General features: G+C 43.7%; 1 protein-coding gene across 1 annotated transcript in view; it reads left to right on the top strand.

Annotated features, from left to right (window-relative positions):
- The window catches only part of LOC125725260 (uncharacterized), a 202679-nt gene that overhangs the window by 151515 nt on the left and 31161 nt on the right, over positions 1-20003 (top strand). The gene's annotated exons all lie outside the window — the stretch shown is intronic.

Below are 20003 nucleotides of genomic sequence, written 5' to 3'. Positions count from 1 at the left end.
GGCCCCTATCTGCAACACGTGGCACAAGCATGTCCGTTACCATACATGGATATAACCCCTGGACAAATCAGAATAAAGGGATACGCCCCATCCTGCTTATGACATCATAAACGAGAACCCGTAGTAAGCTCCGCCCACAAATAGGTACCACTTAACCTCTCTGTCCAGCTTCCCTCTCCGCTGAGCCTCCAGGATCAAAAGGTCTGTCATCTGGTACCGATGTATTTGAATGATGACAGGTCGCAGCCTCTGTCCCAGGGCTGGCTTGGTTGCCAGTGAGCGATGGGTTCTGTCGATCTCTGTTGCATTTGGTAACATCTCCTTCCTGAAAACATCGCATAACAATGCTGAGAAAAATTCTGTAGTGCACCCTCCTTCTATAGATTCCGGCACACCCAAAACACGCAAGTTTTGTTGCCTGCTCCGGTCTTCTAGGTTGATTACCTTAGAAAGCCATAAACTTGGAGTTGTTTTCACTGAAACTAGAGTCCATTGCAAACCGGACTTGGTCTACTTTAGTTTCTAACGAACTAAAAGTATTTCTAAAGTCAGTTGCAAGTGCCTCTCTGTGCTGATCAAGAAGCCAGAAGATAGCGTACATTGTTAGCTGGGATGCCGAATCTTCATTTTTACCCGTTTTGGCGCTGCTTAAATCCGTTCCATAGAATTATCGACAAAGGGGAACGTTAATATAAAAATGTGTATTAATCCTCTTAAATAAACAGTAACACAGCAACACAGTCCTTTCCAACTTTTATGAACGCCTTCCTTCCCCGAGGTTTTTTTTTCTTCTTATTTTTTTTCACCTTGAGTTGCACTTTAAACTGTCCCCTATGAGCCTGGGCGGATAGGAAGTAATGGTCCTGTTAACCAAGGGAACATACAGAACTTAAATTTGACACGTGTAAATATAAATAAAATAATAAAGTGCTCTAACTGATAATGAATAAAATTATCAATATATCCATCCATCCTGTTACGCCGGTCAAGGATAGGGAGCAAGGATCCAGACGTGCGTGCAGCCCAAATCTTTAATAGGTGTCCGGGAACAAATGTACAAGTAGGGCTAGGCAAATAGGAAGGTCGGTAACGGAGAGCAAGGGTCTGAAGCCGGGAGGTCTGTCCAACAAGGCACGGAACACGAGCACAAAGGGACTGGGGCACGAGAGGAGCCAGACTCGGCGGGGAAGGCGGTTCAGGTGCGGGATCGGGTCTGGGGAGAGGAAAGGAATAGGAAGAGGTAAGTACACAAGGTAGACAAGAGAGGGCGGAAGCAAAGGGAACACGGAGGACAGGCAATCGCTCAGTAAGGCACATGGGTATGGCTCAATACTTCGCATGGTTTCTCGGGTGTTCCGTGCTTAAAACTGTTCTGTCATTGGTCTCATGTGAAACACCCGGTTAGACCCACCCACGGGCGGGGATTAGGCGGAGCTGTCGGCGGACCCCGTCGTCCGGGGCGTGACACATCCATTTTCCAAACCACTTATCCTACTGGGTCGCGGGGGTCCGGAGCCTATCCCGGAAGCAATAGGCAGGGAACAACCCAGGATGGGGGGCCAGCCCATCGCAGGGCACATTCACACACCAGTCACTCACGCATGCACACCTATGGGCAATTTAGCAACTCCAATTAGCCTCAGCATGTTTTTGGACTGTGGGGGGAAACCGGAGTACCCAGAGGAAACCCCACGACGACATGGGGAGAACATGCAAACTCCACACACATGTAACACAGGCAGAGACTCGAACCCGGGTCCCAGAGGTGTGAGGCAACAGTGCTAACCACTGCACCACCATGCCTCCCATTATCAATATAAATATAAATAATAAAATTTGATCATTCAACTTAACATTGATACATTATATATATTACTTTTATATTACAATGTATAATAGGCCTATATAACATAAATCAGTGGAATAATGTGTACATTAACTATGGTTACATAATGGAAACCGGTTTATTTTAAAATGTAAACTACAAAAAGAAGATTCCATTTGCCGTTTGTTTCACTTTTAAGCAATTTATACCACATGTAAGTGCTTTTCTGTTTACATTAGGCTGTTGTACAGCATTTTAAGTCAATAATTGTACGGCAAGCCGAAAATGAGAATTGCTGCAATATTCAATATTCATGAACTGTGGTGTGGCCACCAATATCTGTGACTATATAAAACGCTGTGAACTCATACTTTCATTTTTACAATTGTCTGTAAAACTGAAGCTTTCAAAGGTCATTTGGAAAAGGTGAGTCTGTTTAATGAAAAAGGCATATATACCATACAAACTGTAGGCTAGTAATCCTAATAACTCGTTCATTTTGTCCGTCTGTGGAAATATTTTAATATATTTTTAACTGTTAGTTACTGTTGTTTTCAAATCATGTTATTCCCAGGAGACTCATGCAGATGTATAGAAGATGTCAATTTCTGTATTAATATATAAGAACTTATTCTAGTAATTATATAACTGGTAAATCACAAATGTATTCATATTTTACCATTTATCACTGTTGTCTGTGTGACTAAAATGCTTTTGAACTTCTTTCACTTTCACAATCGTCTATAAGAACTGAAGCGGTCGATGGTCGTTTGGGAAAAAAGTGATTTTGTCTAACAAATACAGTGTTTTCCCTAGGTTTACAGCTTGGGGGGGCAAACGGACACGGGTTCATGTGTTTTTTTTTTTTTTATGACAGCAGTCAATATAACAACTGAACTAAACATCAGAACGTTTCTTTTTATGACAATTACCCACAAAGTGTGCCGCTTTTGTCACTGCAGTGCATCTTCCTGGGCTTCTGGAAGAACATTTCTAGAGCCTCTTGATATGAGAAGTCAGAGACGTCTGGCTATACTTTATCTTCAGAGCTTAACAAACACCTACGTGCCAAACAGTAGTGAAAGACAAAATGACGCTTCCTGAACATTTTTCAATTTTTTTCTGTCCCCACTAGATGGAGCTCTCTATTCAAAAAGGGGCTCAAAGTATCCCGAAAATGAAACAAAAGCGCCGCGTCTACCAAATAGCATTTCGCATTTCACAAGTCTGAGATAGAAGATGAGCAGGTCATTTTAGCCATCGGAATGCTGCAGCCTCCCTTCTTCCTATCCTTTCTTAATTCTCTGTGGATTATTACCAGAGTTGGGTAATTCAGGTCCAGAGAGTGTGCTCATCTGTGTGTGACAATGCATAGACCTGTTCTATAGGAAAGGTAACCTTAAATGACTTCTGTTGTGATCTGGCACTGTATAGTAAATAAAATAAAATTAACTTGACTTTCAAGGGGGGCGGGAGGTGCCTTTGGGGGGGCAGAGCGCCCCCTAATATAATGGTAGGGGAAACACTGAAATATCTATAGAATATATTTCAGTAGCGTGCAAAAAACTCCATAAAAAGTTCATTTACTGAGTTTGTGAAAAGTCCTAGTCAACAATGTGTATTGAAACACCTTTGGCTAGAATGAACAGTAACCGACCTTCTCAGGGGATCTTCCTATGGAACTCATAAATGTGAAGTAAGATTTCAGCAGCTGTATCAGTATTATAATTTAGGCTCAATTCTAGAAATTCTTTAACTATTAAATATCCACTGTACTTATTGTTAGGTTTGGGGATTGGACGGGCGAGCAGGAAGCGGGGAAAGACCAGGCAGGCAGGCAGGCAGGATCTTCGGGAAAACGTGGGTTTATTTGGGAACGGGAGAGCCAGGGCAGACCGTGACGAACTGACATCAACTAACATTAAATAACATTAAATAATTAACTAACATTAATGACAAGTCTGGGGAAGACGGACTCAGACGCAAACTAAATACACAAGACAAGCCGAAAATAACAGGAAACAGCTGGGCATGATCTGGGAAGCACACGTGGATGATCAGGGGGCGTGGCACACACGAGGATCGGATGAGCTGGCCATGACAGAACCCCCCCCCCCCCCAATAGGGGAGGTGACGGACGAGATGAGGCTGGGGATACAGGATCTGGAAGACAAGAACAAGACCATTAACGGGGAACCGGGAACAGAACGGACAGACAAAACAGGCACAAGGGCAAAAACCAGGACATGACCTGACAGGGACAGGACAGGGAACGCAGACAGACAGATGAGGAAAGGGGACATGGAGGGAACAAGCGGAACAAAAGGGCCGGGAGTGAACATGGGAGGCGACAGAGGGACAAGGAGCAGAGGCAGGAGGAGCAAAGGGAGGAGGAACAAACACAAGAGGAACAGAGACGGGAGGCCAGATGGGAAAGGCTGGAGGAGAAAGGGGAGCCTGAGGAAGCCACAGCGGCTGACGGGCAGCAGCTGGAGGGGCTGCAGGCAACCGGGAGGCCAGAGCAGGAGGGGACCTCGGAGGGGCTGAGGAGACAGGCTGAGGGACAGGCAAAGGGGATGAGTAGGGAGTTGGAGGGGGCACCAGGGGAGGCGAAGAGGAAGCCAGGGAGGGGACACCGGCAAAGGCAAGGAGGGAGGGGGAGGCGGGACGGAGGCAGTGCGACGAGGCGTCGGAGGGGAACCCGCAGGCAACCGCCGACCCGGAGCCCCAGGATCCGTAGGCTCCCCCTGACCCCCAGCCAAGGCGAGCGAGGGAAAACCAGGGGGCAGGGCAGGTGGGACCCGGTGGGATCCTAGTCTTGCGCCTGTGTCCTCTCCCCTTCTGGGACACAGACATGCGAGGTTCACGCCGGGGTTGACCTCACCGGGGCTAGGGAAGAGGCTTCATCAGGAAGGTCCCTGAGGGGTCCCATTCGAGCTCCTCCTCCTCCAAGGAGGAAGGAGTGACGGTCAGCTTGTCCGGGACCTCCTCGAGGGCTGGAGCTGGGGGGAACTGGAGTAGGGTCAGGGACTGGGACTTGGCCCACAGGAACAGTGATCACAGACGTGGGCAGAGCCGCGGGCGGAGGCAGAGGGGCCTCGGGTGGAGTCATGGGCGAAGGTGGCAGCTCGGGCGGAGGCAGAGGGGTTCCTCCCGATCTCCAGCAGAGTCAGAAGCGACGAGGGAGACAGCCCCTAGGAAGATCGTCAGATCCTCTCCTGAACTCCCCTCTCTCCTCTTCATTCTCTTCCTCCGGCTTTTGGCTGTCTGCGGAGGTCGGGCCATTTCCGAAGCGACAGACAGCGGCTCTGCAACCCTCTCATAGTGCAGTGCGTCCAGCTGAGCTCTCCTCTCAGACATGCGCTGCACCAGAAGCCGGAAGTTCTCACGCACAACCTCCGCTAAATGCGCGTCTTCAGCAAGGGACATTCCCTCCATGATGTCCCTGCTGCGGCTGGTTAATCTCCTTGCCTCTGGGTCCTCTCGGACCTCCGGCTGGGCCAGCCAGTAAAGGACCATGTTAACTAGACCGACGTAGACGTCATCGGCCAGCAGGGGTACCTTCTCACAGAGACTTGTCATTCTGTCAGGTTTGGGGATTGGACGGGAGAGCAGGAAGCGGGGAAAGACCAGGCAGGCAGGCAGGATCTTCGGGAAAACGTGGGATTATTTGGGAATGGGAGAGCCAGGGCAGACGGCGACAAACTGACATCAACTAACATTAAATAACATTAATGACAAGTCTGGGGAAGACGGACTCAGACGCGGACTAAATACACAAGACAAGTCGAAAATAACTGGAAACAGCTGGGCATGATCAGGGAAGCACACGTGGATGATCAGGGGGCATGGCACACATGAGGATCGGACGAGCTGGGCGTGACACTTATATTATTCCTTTGTAAAAGGAAACACAAACGGGTTTATTTTAATATACCGGATACAAAAACAGAAGAATCCACTTGTCAAGTGTTTTACTTTCAGGCAGTTTATAAGATAATGTGTATTATGCCTTCGTGTTCATAGCACAGCGTTTTAAGTCAACGACTGTATGGCAACTCTACAATGAGATTTGCTGCAATATTTGCTGTGGTATGGCCACAGTAATCTGTGTGATAAAAAAATTCTGATGTAAAAAAAAAACCATGAACTCCTAAATTCACTTTCACAATTGTCTGTAAAGATGCAGCTTTTGTGGGCCATTTGGAAAAAGTGAGTTTGTTCACAAAGATATACAGGAGTGGGACTAATTTTCAGCCCAGAATTTTTATGCCAAAGACCAGGGCCCACTTTCTCGATATCGGTTACTCTTAGCATCCTACAAAGACTCTAAAGGTATATGTTTTGGAAGGTATTTGTTTTCCTATGTATGTTTCCCAAAAAGTCGCTTAAGAAATTGCTCAAGGGAGAGCTTCTTAAGTGCAACCTTAATACGCACTGGAACACCTGATTGGTTGACATCGATGGCTGGAGAATTGATTATTCTCTCCATGCAGCAACTGCTTGGATTGAGAGAAAGTGATGTTCTTTATCAATATTACACTGCAGGAATGCTTCAAAATATCGCATTAATCAGAACTGGGGTGAACCTAAAAATAAAATACACAATTAACAAATTGAATCATCTAACTGTAAATATGGCTTTTGCTAAATGGGTGCATGAACCCACCTCCCCAGACTGTAGTATCACCAGTTTATGGTTATTTGTTTTATAAAACTCCTGCATGCACCAATATATGTGCATGTCCTTGATATTGGGGTGAGCAATGGCACAATAGCCAAAAGAAAAGCTATTATTGCGTTACTGTCTCAATATAAAATAAAGTCTTATGTGTTTCAGTATTACCTACTAAGTTCTATTCCAGGGAGATTTTTGGGAGAAAATTTAATAGACTTGCATGAAAATGAACCTGCAGTGTTGGCTCTTATTAACCTCATGAACCAAAGTTTTGATATACTGTGACTTTGGTGCATTTAGAGAGGTGTGTGCATTCCAGGGGCATCGGAAATAGGGGGAATGCATCCACTCCAGTATCGGCGGAACTCCCCCTTCCTTCCAAATTAATAAATAAATACATAATCAACAGCACGTTCCTTATCTTCATTATGAATCCGCACATTACTGAGACCAATTCGCTGCACAGAGCGCAAGAATGAAACCTAATGAAGATTGTAGTCATGTATCAGACAAAATAATTTTACCATATGGACCAGTCATTTTTTAATTAAGTGATGTTTGGTTACGAAACTGTACCCTTAATGATTTCAGTCTTATTTTAAATGAGCAGTATGAGTCGATAACAGTGATAAGAGACAGCTAAGAGAGACTCAGACCATCTTCACGAAAGATATCTTCCGGAAGATGTACTTCATTAAAAATGTTTCGGGAAACAATGGAGCTGTAAGAGAATTAAGGTAGAACTTATGAACTACGTAGCATTAAGGGACTAAAATACTAAGGGGTCATGAGACTGAAAAGGGAACGAACAGGGAAACAGAATCTAACACTGGGGAATTAGGGAGGTAGGAACACAAGCACGGGCACAAGAAACGAAACCAAAACCAACTACAAAATCACCAGACACAAGACCTAGTAAAAGTCATACAAATGAAACGCTAGGGAGTGAAATACAAACACAGAGGAAGCAGGATTTGAACACATGACAAAGGGATTTGCAAGTAGTCACATGCTCAACATGTTGAGCCATGCGGCTGACAGAAAACAAGGGAGACAAAGACTGACAAGAGGGACCGGATGGCCAGCGATGCCGGCTGGCCAAACGATGAAGGGACACAAAAGACTGAGACAACAGGGGCGGAATCTGACAGTTAAGAAGGTTTCAGGAAACTGGGCCCAGCCAATTTTGTCTTTGTTCTGGGGGAACTTTCATAAATGATGCTACAGTTTAAAGTCTTATTGTGTCGAAATTATCCTGATAAATTACTGATATTTAAAGAAGAAAAAAAATTATAAATAACATATGGAAATAAATAATCGCATTCCCAAAAGCTTTGTTACACTAAATAGTTTATCGATTATACTGCACAACAATTGTTTTTTAAGCTTTTCTTCCTGAAAAGTTTTTGCTGATTATGACAGGTACCTGGAGGGCATGCACAAATATAGTTTTGGTTTTGCTGTTTCATGTAGGAAATAGAAAGTTAACTGTTTACTGGCAATAACGTATTTAATCGCATTTATGTTTCACATATGCTATTGTGTTCACCATAGTTAGAAGTGTATTGCTCTTGATTTTCATTTGTATTCAATGTCAGGTGCATCACGTTGCAGTATTAAACAGTAGTCAGCAGAAATATTTGTATCTCGTGACAGCATTCCTGCAGTCCTGAACCCAACAATTCGGCTTCTGCTTTTGACAGATCCAAATCTCTGACCGGATCGTTTAATTCTGACTGTGTTATGAGATGTGGATCACCTGATGAGAACGGTTCAAAATCCGGATCATTGTCCCTGCCAGTTCCCTGCATTGCAGTTTCTTCATCTGGCTTATCTAAGGTCCATTCCTCTGGTGGTTTCGGAATTGGAAGACTGTGGTCATGTGGCACGGGTCTCATTGCTGAAGGCAGATTAGGGTATTCAATTGACTTCATGTTTTTGGCAGAGAAACCCGACACATTAGTCAAACAGAAGTAACAGTCTGTTACCCGGTCTTTCTGTTCTCGCCATATCATCGGGACAGCAAACGACATTGTCTTTCAAGTGCTTCTGAGCCAAGCATGTCGCACAACAAATGTGAGGCGGCCATTACTTGTCTTGATCACCGATTTTACAGCCGAAGCACAGATGATATGCTTTATTCACAAGAGCAGTCATTGAGCATCTTTTGGGCGCAAGCGTATATTAGCCGCAAATGTAGCAGTGGACGAGAGGGTAGCCTCCCTTTGCCTTTGGGTGGGGGGACGGGTCCTGACTGTTGTTTGTGCTTATGCGCCAAACGGCAGCTCAGAATACCCACCCTTTTTGGAGTCCTTGGATGGGGTGTTGGAGAGCGCTCCTCCTGGGGACTCTCTTGTTCTGCTGGGGGACATCAATGCTCACGTGGGTAATGACAGTGAGACCTGGAGTGGCGTGATTGGGAGGAATGCCCCCCCCAATCTGAACCCGAGCAGTGCTTTGTTATTGGACTTCTGTTGACGTCACGGATTATCCATAATGAACACCATGTTCAAGCATAAGGGTGTCCATATGGGCACTTAGCACCAGGACCCCCTCCATTGTGGAGGCAGCTGACCGGAGCTGCGGCCGTAAGGTGGTCGGTGCCTGTCGTGGCGGCAATCCCCGAACCCACTGGTGGACACCGGTGGTGAGGGATACCGTCAAGCTGAAGAAGGAGTACTATCTGGCATTTTTGGCCTGTGGGACTCCAGAGGCAACTGACGGCTACCGGCAGGCCAAGCGGGATAGGGCTTCGGTGGTTGCTGAGGCAAAAACTCGGGTGTGGGAGGAGTTTGGTGAGGCCATGGAAAATGACTTCCGGACGGCTTTGAGAAGATTCTGGTCCACCATCCAGAGTGGGGATGGTGCGCTGCTGACCTCAACTCGGGAAGTTTTGGGTCGGTGGAAGGAATACTTCGAAGACCTCCTCAATCCCACCGACATGCCTTCCAATGAGGAAGCAGAGTGTGGGGACTTGGGGGTGGACTCACCTATCTCTGGGGCGGAGGTTGCTGAGGTGGTTAAAAAGTTCTTCAGTGGCTGGGATCGGGGGTGGACGAGACTCGCCCAGAGTTCCTCAAGGCCCTGGATGTTGCGGGACTGTCTTGGTTGACACGCATCTGTAGCATCGCGTGGACATCGGAGGCAGTGCCTCTGGACTGGCAGACCGGGGTGGTGGTCCCCCTCTTTAAGAAAGGGGACCGGAGGGTGTGCTCCAACTATAGGGTGATCACACTCCTCAGCCTCCCAGGTAAGGTCTATTCGGGGGTTCTGGAGAGGAAGGTCCGCCGGATTCTCGAACCTCAGATTCAGGAGGAGCAGTGTGGTCTTGTTCATGAGTGAGGGAACTATGGAGTGGGAGATCGACAGGAGGATCGGTGCAGTGTCAGCAGTGATGCGGGAGCTGCATTGCTCTGTCATGGTGAAAAAGGAGCTGAGTCAAAAAACTGGTCTGGATCGGAGTCCACTTGCACAGCAGGACGGATCCAAAACAGTTAAAGATCACTGAATACAGGCCAGACTCTACCCATATTTGCCAGTATCATAGTTCACCCAGCCTTACAAATAACATGTTAAATATAAGGAAATTTAATAATTATGTAATATTTACTTTGTTGTATGTATTAAATAAAACTTACATTAATAAAATCAAGCCTATTTTTTAAGGTCGTGGAATCTTACATTATATAAATATGTTAATTAATATTTATTTCATCCTCTCCACCTATCTGCCTACCTACACTAAAAATATATTGTTGGATGTAAGTAATTTTATTAAGATCATTAGTTACACAAAGTTATATTATCTAAGAACAGATGTACATTTTGAGTTCACAGTTCAATTTTATGTTATGTAAACTAAACAAATTTTAGAAGACTGGGATTAATTATTGTAAATGAATTCAATAGCACTCGTGTTCAGTCTACTTAAATCTAATTTGTATTTGGGGTTGAAATTTATCTATGAATTTTAATTATCTAGTACTGAATCATTTTGCTATCTGAGAAGACGTTCTACATACCTACCCGGGTGGGCCGCCTCAAATTGGGACCCAAGTACTGCCATGCAGCAGGTGACGCCCCAGCACCACACCAGCCCCAATCCCCAGCAGGCCTGACACTATTAGCTCTCCGAAGGTTTCGACTCGCCTGGGGATGAGGCTCGCGAGGGCTTTGCCCCCCCATCCACTTTATGATGCATGCAGTCTACCTGTGGGCGGCTGCAGCGGAGCTACTCCTGTGGAGAACAGAAGGGTGTCGTGTCTGTTTAGACTGAGCTGCTGTGAAGTGTTTTATGATGACTGGAGTGCCAGTCCCACCACCAACCTCCGAAAATTTTTCCCTGCAAGTTGAAGATCCACTCGCAGGTCCGGATGCAGGTTAACGTCAAACCCAGGACAGTAGCTACAGTACTATAATATACACTCAGTACTCTACAGCAAATAATAATGTAAATATAAAATCATAACAGTTTATAATAAAAAGTGATACATCCATTAACATCCTGCTACATCCTCATTTAGTCGTCTTTGGATTGCTGTATATAATTTACTATGAACCTTGGACGTAAATGCAATCAGTCGCTACTCGATCAGACATAAGGCAACAGATACCTGTCTTTTTTAATACATTTATATTTATGAAGTAGTATTACGATCAATATATAATAAAATGCCACTGTGACAACATGCATGGCCCCCCTGTGGCCCCTCCTAAATTTGTATGTTACTTGGGTCTGAAATAAATGCATTATATATTATTATTGCTGTTATTATTATTTACCTTTATATACAGTCTGGTCCATAAATATTGGGACATCGACACAATTCTAATCTTTTTGGCTCTATACACCACCTCAATGGATTTGAAATGGAATGAACAGATGTGCTTTAACTGCAGACTTTCAGCTTTAATTTGAGTGTATTTACATACAAATCAGGTGAACGGTGTAGGAATTACAGCAGTTTGTATATCTGCCACCCACTTTTTAAGGGACCAAAAGTAATGGGACAAATTAACAATCATAAATGAAACTTTCACTTTTTAATACTTGGTTGCAAATCCTTTGCAGTCAATTACAGCCTGAAGTCCGGAATGCACAGGCATCATCAAACGCTGGGTTACATCCCTAGTGATGCTCTGCCAGGCCTCTACTGCAACTGTCTTCTGTTCCTGCTTGTTCTTGGGGCATTTCCCCTTCAGTTTTGTCTTTAGCAAGTGAAATACATGCTCAATCGGATTCAGGTCAGGTGATTGACTTGGCCATTGCATAATATTCCACTTCTTTGCCTTAAAAAACTCTTTGGTTGCTTTCGCAGTATGCTTCAGGTCATTGTCCATCTGCACTATGAAGCACCGTCCAATGAGTTCTGAAGCATTTGGCTGAATATGAGCAGATAATATTGCCCGAAACACTTCAGAATTCAACCTGCTGCTTTTGTCAGCAGGCACATCATCAATAAATACAAGGGAACCAGTTCCAGTGGCAGCCATACATGCCCACGCCATGACACTACCACCACCATACTTCACTGATGATGTGGTATGTTTTGGATCGTGAGCAGTTCCTTTCCTTCTCCATACTCTTCTCTTCCAATCACTCTGGTACAAGTTGATCTTTGTCTCATCTGTCCATAGGATGTTGTTCCAGAACTGTAAAGGCTTTTTTAGATGTTGTTTGGCAAACTCTAATCTGGCCTTCCTGTTTTTGAGGCTCACCAATGGTTTACATCTTTAGTTGAACCCTCTGTATTCACTCTGGTGAAGTCTTCTCTTGATTGTTGACCTTGACACACATACACCTACCTCCTGGAGAGTGTCCTTGATCTGGCCAACTGTTCTGAAGGGGTTTTTCTTCACCAGGGGAAGATTTCTTCGGTCATCCACCACAGTTGTTTTCCGTGGTCTTGCAACTCTTTTGGTGTTGCTGAGCTCACCGGTGCGATCTTTCTTTTTAAGAATGTTCCAAACAGTTGATATGGCTACACCTAATGTATTTGCTATCTCTCTGATGGGTTTGTTTTTATTTTTCAGCCTAATGACGGCTTGCTTCACTGATAGTGACAGCTCTTTGCATCTCATATTGAGAGTTGACAGCAACGGATTCCAAATGCAAATAGCACACTTGAAATGAACTCTAGACCTTTTATCTGCCCCTTGTAAATTAGATAATGAGGGAATGACGCACACTTGGCCATGGAACAGCTGAGCAGCCAATTGTCCCATTACTTTTGGTCCCTTAAAAAGTGGGTGGCAGATATACAAACTGCTGTAATTCCTACACCGTTCACCTGATTTGTATGTAAGTACCCTCAAATTAAAGCTGAAAGTCTGCAGTTAAAGCACATCTTGTTCGTTTCATTTCAAATCCATTGTGGTGGTGTATAGAGCCAAAAAGATTAGAATTGTGTCGATGTCCCAATATTTATGGACCTGACTGTATATGGGCAAAAATTTCGTGTGCTGGAAACAGGTGAAACAAACAAGCTCTTAACGGACTCTTAATGCAGGGATGCTGGGTGGTCGAGTTGTTTCAGCTGGTTAAAATTTTTTTTTTGTTGTTAACTTATTATTCTTGTGGAAGCAAGACAGTCTAAACAAGAAATGAGAGTGAATATTTGTAAAACCTGTGAAATGTAACTGCAAAGCTTTAGTGGCCCACTCGGAATTCTCCGGAGCCTCCTGACTGGCAACTCCAGCCTGAATATATCTATACTTCAAATGTGTGCAAAGTCTAGTAAACCGCATAACTTGTTTATGTTTAGTCGTTTTGTGAAAAATTCAGCTGAATGATGGTGTATGAGGCCTGTGAATTTAGAAATGGAAGTTTCTGATTTCTTTAAACCATTGGGGTTAGTAGTAATATATTGTAAGTAGCCCAAAGAAAGAACATGTTGCTCTGCACCACGATCTCTCCGATCCTCCAGCACTGCTCGACTGGTCCCACCTCCCCTCAAGGCACAAGGAAGACACGCATCTCGGCTCTTCTCTGTCCTGGCACCTACACACGTGGACAAAATTGTTGGTACCCTTCAGTCAATGAAAGAAAAACTCACAATGGTCACAGAAATAACTTTAATCTGACAAAAGTAATAATAAATAAAAATTCTATGAAATTTAACTAATAAAAGTCAGACATTGATTTTCAACCATGCTTCAACAGAATTAATAAAAAAAAAAACTCATGAAACAGGCCTGGACAAAAATGATGGTACCCCTAACTTAATATTTTGTTGCACAACCTTTTGAGGCAATCACTGCAATCAAACGATTCCTGTAACTGTCAATGAGACTTGTGCACTTCTCAGCAGGTATTTTGGCCCACTCCTCATGAGCAAACTGCTCCAGTTGTCTCAGGTTTGAAGGGTGCCTTTTCCAGACGGCATGTTTCAGCTCTTTCCAAAGATGCTCAATAGGATTGAGGTCAGGGCTCATAGAAGGCCACTTTAGAATAGTCCAATGTTTTCCTCGTAGCCATTCTTGGGTGTTTTTAGCTGTGTGTTTTGGGTCATTGTCCTGTTGCAAGACCCATGACCTGCGACTGAGACCAAGCTTTCTGACACTGGCCAGCACATTTCTCTCTAGAATCCCTTGATAGTCTTGAGATTTCATTGTACCCTGCACAGATTCAAGACACCCTGTGCCAGATGCAGCAAAGCAGCCCCAGAACATAACAGAGCCTCCTCCATGTTTCACAGAAGGGACCGTGTTCTTTTCTTGATATGCTTCATTTTTCCGTCTGTGAACATAGAGCTGATGTGCCTTGGCAAAAAGTTCAATTTTTGTCTCATCTGTCCATAGGACATTCTCCCAGAATCTTTGTGGCTTGTCTACATGTAGTTTGGCAAATTCCAGTCTGGCTTTTTTATGACTTGTTTTCAATAATGGTGTCCTCCTTGGTCGTCTCCCATGAAGTCCACTTTGGCTCAAACAACGACGGATGGTGCGATCTGACACTGATGTTCCTTGAGCTTGAAGTTCACCTTGGATCTCTTTAGAAGTTTTTCTGGGCTCTTTTGTTACCATTCGTATTATCCGTCTCTTTGATTTGTCATCAATTTTCCTCCTGCGGCCACGTCCAGGGAGGTTGGCTACAGTCCCATGGATCTTAAATTTCTGAAAAATATGTGCAACTGTAGTCACAGGAACATCAAGCTGCTTCGAGATGGTCTTATAGCCTTTACCTTTGACATGCTTGTCTATAATTTTCTTTCTAATCTCCTGAGACAACTCTTTCCTTCGCTTCCTCTGGTCCATGTTGAGTGTGGTACACACCATGTCACCAAACAACACAGTGACTACCTGGAGCCCTATATATAGGTCCACTGACTGATTACAAGATTGTAGACACCTGTGATGCTAATTAGTGGACACATCTTGGATTAACATGTCCCTTTGGTCACATTATTTTCAGTCTTTTCTAAGGGTACCATCATTTTTGTCCAGACCTGTTTCATGAGTTTTTTTTTTTTTATTAATTATGTTGAAGCATGGTTGAAAATCAATGTCTGACTTTTATTAGTTAAATTTCATAGAATTTTTATTTATTATTACTTTTGTCAGATTAAAGTTATTTCTGTGACCATTGTGAGTTTTTCTTTCATTGACTGAAGGGTACCAACAATTTTGTCCACGTGTGTAATTGGTGGAATGAACTCCCCCTAGATGTCCGAACAGCTGAATCTTTGAATGTCTTCAAGCGACGACTCAAAACTTTTCTTTTTCAGAAATACCTGACGTTGGACTTCTGTATTCTTACTCGACTCTTTTTTTGGTGTGTGTTTTAAAAAATAAATAAATAAATAAAATTCTGCACTACTCAACGGAGTTCTCAGAGATAGTATTCATAGCTTGGGTCCTTATTGAGCTAGCATCGGAAATTCATTGCAATGTCTCAAAGCACTTATGTAAGTCGCTCTGGCTAAGGGCGTCTGCCAAATCCTGTAAATGTAAATGTAAATAAAATAAAAAACATCATTCAACTAATATGTGCCAGCAAGCTGTGTTGAGGGGCCAAAATGATATGCTTTCATGGGGCCTAAACTCTCTAGCAGCACCCCTGGTACTAGCACTTCTTGAAAATTTGTACATTGGTAGAAATGGTCAATGTCAATGGATAATGCGGCTGTGTGTGACTCAGCCAGTTAGGACTGCCTGTAATTGGCCGGTTGCCGATCCTGTGATGGGTTAAGTGTTTTTCCGCACTGGAGCCTTAAGCAATAGTCTTAACCCTAGTTTCACCAAGGAGTGGCTGATCATGCTTTCTAAACTGTGTCACTTTGGATTAAACCATCTGGTAAAGAAATGTCATTTATAATTTGTTGTTAAATGTAATTTCCGTTTAAATGTATGAGGAAAATACAATGCATTCATTGAACAGGTCTGGAAGTTGGTGTTTGGAAAATGGGAGGCGGCAGCAGTACTGAACTTGTGGTGGAACAGGAGAGGACACCAGAGCTCCTTAAAGACCCATGGAGGAATGTTGTGTGGAACCTTAGGTATGAAGCCCGTTTTTGTTAAATATAATCAACTGGTTTGTTTTTTTACTAGTATCACATAATTTTATGCATGAGTCTGACTTGTTTGTGCGAACGCTGGTGCAAACTGATTGCCGCTGCTCACCGGTAAATTCTAACCTTTGATTTCTAATTCTAACTCTGGTAATTTGTTTTATGTGCATTTGGTCTCAACTGGAAGAGTTATTTTTCTGCTTTTACTGATCTTACTTTTTTGCAAGACGATGTTTTAGCCCACCTGTTCTGTTTGGGCTATTGAGTCTTCCCTGGATCTAGATCTGCCCACTGGACATTTAAGTTGTCCGAGTCCTCGCCCACAATGTGGATCAGTTGCATTTTTACCTGGTTTGTGTTTATCTGGACTCCACTGTCGCTTGTTTTCCAAGCTGCGACGGGTCTGCTCCAGTATTCAGCAGCTGAGCTCCTCCAACTGCGTTTCCACCTGTCTGAGCATTTGCTGACTATACTGCAGCTTTATCCGGAGATCGCTTTCTGCCCTCGCCGGAAATACATTCACTGTGGGTCCCGCAGGGGTTTCCAGACTGACCCCTCGAAAACAATAAACTCCATCTAATCCAGCTCCCGTCATCCTCCACATAACTCCAGCAGGACTGTCGACCACAGTGTGCTAGCAATCCTAGCTCGGTTCGGCTAACACTTCTACTCTACGTGAAACTTCAACTGTCAACTTCGGTCTGTTAAACATCCGCTCACTTAAGAGCAAGGGACATCTCATCCAGTAGCGTAGCTCTTGATCGACAGTCAGTTGTGTCTAACTGAAACATGGCAACTGTCTGATGACTTTTCTCAGCTTAATGAATCTACTCCTGCGGGGTTTGTTTACATCTCTGAACCCCGTGGCTCCGGCCGTGGAGGAGGTCTCACGATAATTTAGCATGAGAAATGGAGAGTCTCGCCAGTGTCTGTTCAGGCATTCGACTCTTTTGAATCCACTGTATGCCAAGTTTCTGGACCTACTCCTACCATCATTGCAACTGTTTACCGTCTCCCTAGATCAAATGATGAATTTTTAAATGACTTTGCTATTTTTCTAACTCACTTATCTATGTTATCATCAAATATAATATTGTTGGGAGATTTTAATATACACATGGACAATAATAATAGCCCTTTTACAAGAGACTTTACATCTTGTCTTGAGAGTTCTGGACTTCAGCAGTACACTGATATTCCGACTCACTCTAAAGGGCATATTTTGGATTAATTTGCTGCTCTGGTGTTAGCCCCTCTGATTGTACAGCAGTTGAACTCACATTTTCCGGTCATAAGCTCCCTCATTTCATTTCCTTTCACAATATTAAAAGTATCAGCTTAGATTTACTTTTTTCTAGCATTAACTCCCTTATGGACATTCCCAATATATCCACCCCAGAAGAGTTAGTTTCCTATTATAACTGTGGGCTTTGTGATATTCTTAACTCTGTTGCCCCATTAAAAACCAGATCTGTCTCTTTTGTATTTCTGCTCCCTGGTTTACATCTGAACTTCGGCTTTTGAAAGCCAAAGGTTGCCAACTAGAGAGGCTTTACAGAAAGACTGGACTCACTGTTCACAAAGAGATGTTCAAAGACCATATATCATACTACATGGGATTCAAATGCTTAAACCAAATCCAACTATTATTCCCATATAATTTCATCCGATAAGGGTAATACTAAGGCATTGGTTTCGATACTCAACAATATTATCCAACACCCAGATTTTCTACCATCCCATCTTTATTCAGCTAATCGCTGTAATTCCCTTATGTCCTTCTTTAATGAAAAAATACAGAGGATCCATTGGGACCTTGGATCAACCTCATTTGAACTCATTTGAGCTCCACTCCCCTACTCTGACATTTTCATCCTTTCAGCTTCCCACCCTTTCAGAAATTTCAGATATTATCTGTAAGTCTAAGTCATCCACCTGTCAGTTAGACCCTCTGCCCTCAGATTTGGTTAAGGCCTGTCTCCCTTCTCTGGTTCCCCTCATTTTGTCTATCATTTACTCTTCTCTCACCACTGGAACTGTTCCTCCATCGTTCAAAACTTCTGTCATAACTCCATAACTGAAACGACCTGGTGCTGATTGTACTGACTTCAATAAATTCCGTCCAATTTCTTACTTACCTTTTATCTCTAAAATTCTTGAAAAAACAGTAGCTATTCAGCTTCATTCCCACTTACCTCACAATAATTTGTATGAACAGTTCCAGTCTGGTTTTCACCCTCTTCATAGCACAGAAACTGCACTTATAAAAATCACTAACGACCTACTTATGGCTGCTGACTCTGGTTTACTAACTATTCTCATTCTTCTTGACCTGAGTGCAGCCTTTGGTACTATTTGTCACAACACCCTTGTAAATAGATTATCTTCCACTGGTATCAGAAACACTCCATTACACTGGATCAAATCTTACCTCTCTGGCCGCACTCAGTTCATTCAGCTCAAATCTATCACATCTCAGCCCTCCACTGTCACTTCAGGTGTGTCCCAGGGCTCTGTCCTGAGGCCCCTCCTCTTCATTATCTACCTCCTTCCCCTAGGCAAAATCTTCCACATCTCAGCCCTCCACTGTCACTTCAGGTGTGTCCCAGGGCTCTGTCCTGAGGCCCCTCCTCTTCATTATCTACCTCCTTCCCCTAGGCAAAATCTTTCACATCTCAGCCCTCCACTGTCACTTCAGGTGTGCCCCAGGGCTCTGTCCTGAGGCCCCTCCTCTTCATTATCTACCTCCTTCCTCTAGGCAAAATCTTTCACAAGTATAATATCAATTTCCACTGTTATGCAGATGACACCCAGCTCTACTTCAGTAAGAAACCCAACTCTTCTATTTTACCTTCCTCCTTCTCTGACTGTTTAGCAGAAATTAAGTCCTGGTTCTCTTTAAACTTTCTCAAATTAAATAAATTGGGTGTCATCCTCTACAGTACCTTACCCTTCCAGTCTCACATCAATAACATCACTCATATTTCCTTCATATTTCCACCTACATAATATTAATCATCTACGTCCTTCCCTTACTCCACATACCACTGCTATTCTTTTTAACAGTCTTTTTACCACTCGCTTAGATTACTGCAACTCTCTCCTCTTTGGTCTCTCTAAGAAATCCCTTCATAAGCTTCAATTGGTTCAGCTGCCCGTATTATCACCCGAACCCCGTCCATCCACCACATCACTCTCGTTCTACAGCAGCGTCACTGGCTGCCAGTTGAGTTCCGTATAATTTTAAGATCTTGCTGTTAACATTTAAGGCCATCCACAACCTTGCCCCTCCATATCTGTCTGATCTACTACAAGTTGCCACTCCCTCCCATACTCTCAGATCCTCGTCCTCGATCCATATCACTGTCCCCCTTGCCCCTCTTGCCACCATGGGGAGCAGATTTAGTAACTCCAATTAGCCTCAGCATGTCTTTGGACTGTGGGGGGAAACCGGAGTACCCAGAGGAAACCCCACGACGACATGGGGAGAACATGCAAACTCTGCACACATGTGACCCAGACGGAGACTCGAACCCGGGTCCCAGAGGTGTGAGGCAACAGTGCTAACCACTGCACCACCATGCCGCTTATTATTATTATTATTATTATTATTATTATTATTATTATTATTATTATTATTTATTTTTATTTTTTTTATTATATACCTGTATTTTAAAAATATTCATGAGTAATATACTGTAAACCTTCTGCTATCAAACACACCCAGACACACATACAGCCTGCATATGGTGGTGTGTGGCACTGCAGGTTAGGTCTCTGCACCCATGATAAAATGTTCACTAGTTGTAATCCCATGGCTGGTAATGATTTCACCAGTGGGCCCATGAGTATGCCTGTTATTGTAGCAAAATTATTTGCAAATGTGTTTGGAGAGTTGTGTGACTGTATCTCAATCAGTGTGTGCGTCATCAGATTTGTAAATGTAAAAGAATCTGTAAATGCATACTGAGATTTACAAAAGTGTATAAGA

Source organism: Brienomyrus brachyistius, unplaced genomic scaffold (assembly GCF_023856365.1).
Source record: "Brienomyrus brachyistius isolate T26 unplaced genomic scaffold, BBRACH_0.4 scaffold63, whole genome shotgun sequence".
Taxonomy (NCBI): Eukaryota; Metazoa; Chordata; class Actinopteri; order Osteoglossiformes; family Mormyridae; genus Brienomyrus; species Brienomyrus brachyistius.
The sequence above is the reverse complement of the archived record's forward strand: the minus strand, read 5'-3'. Positions and strand labels throughout refer to the sequence as shown.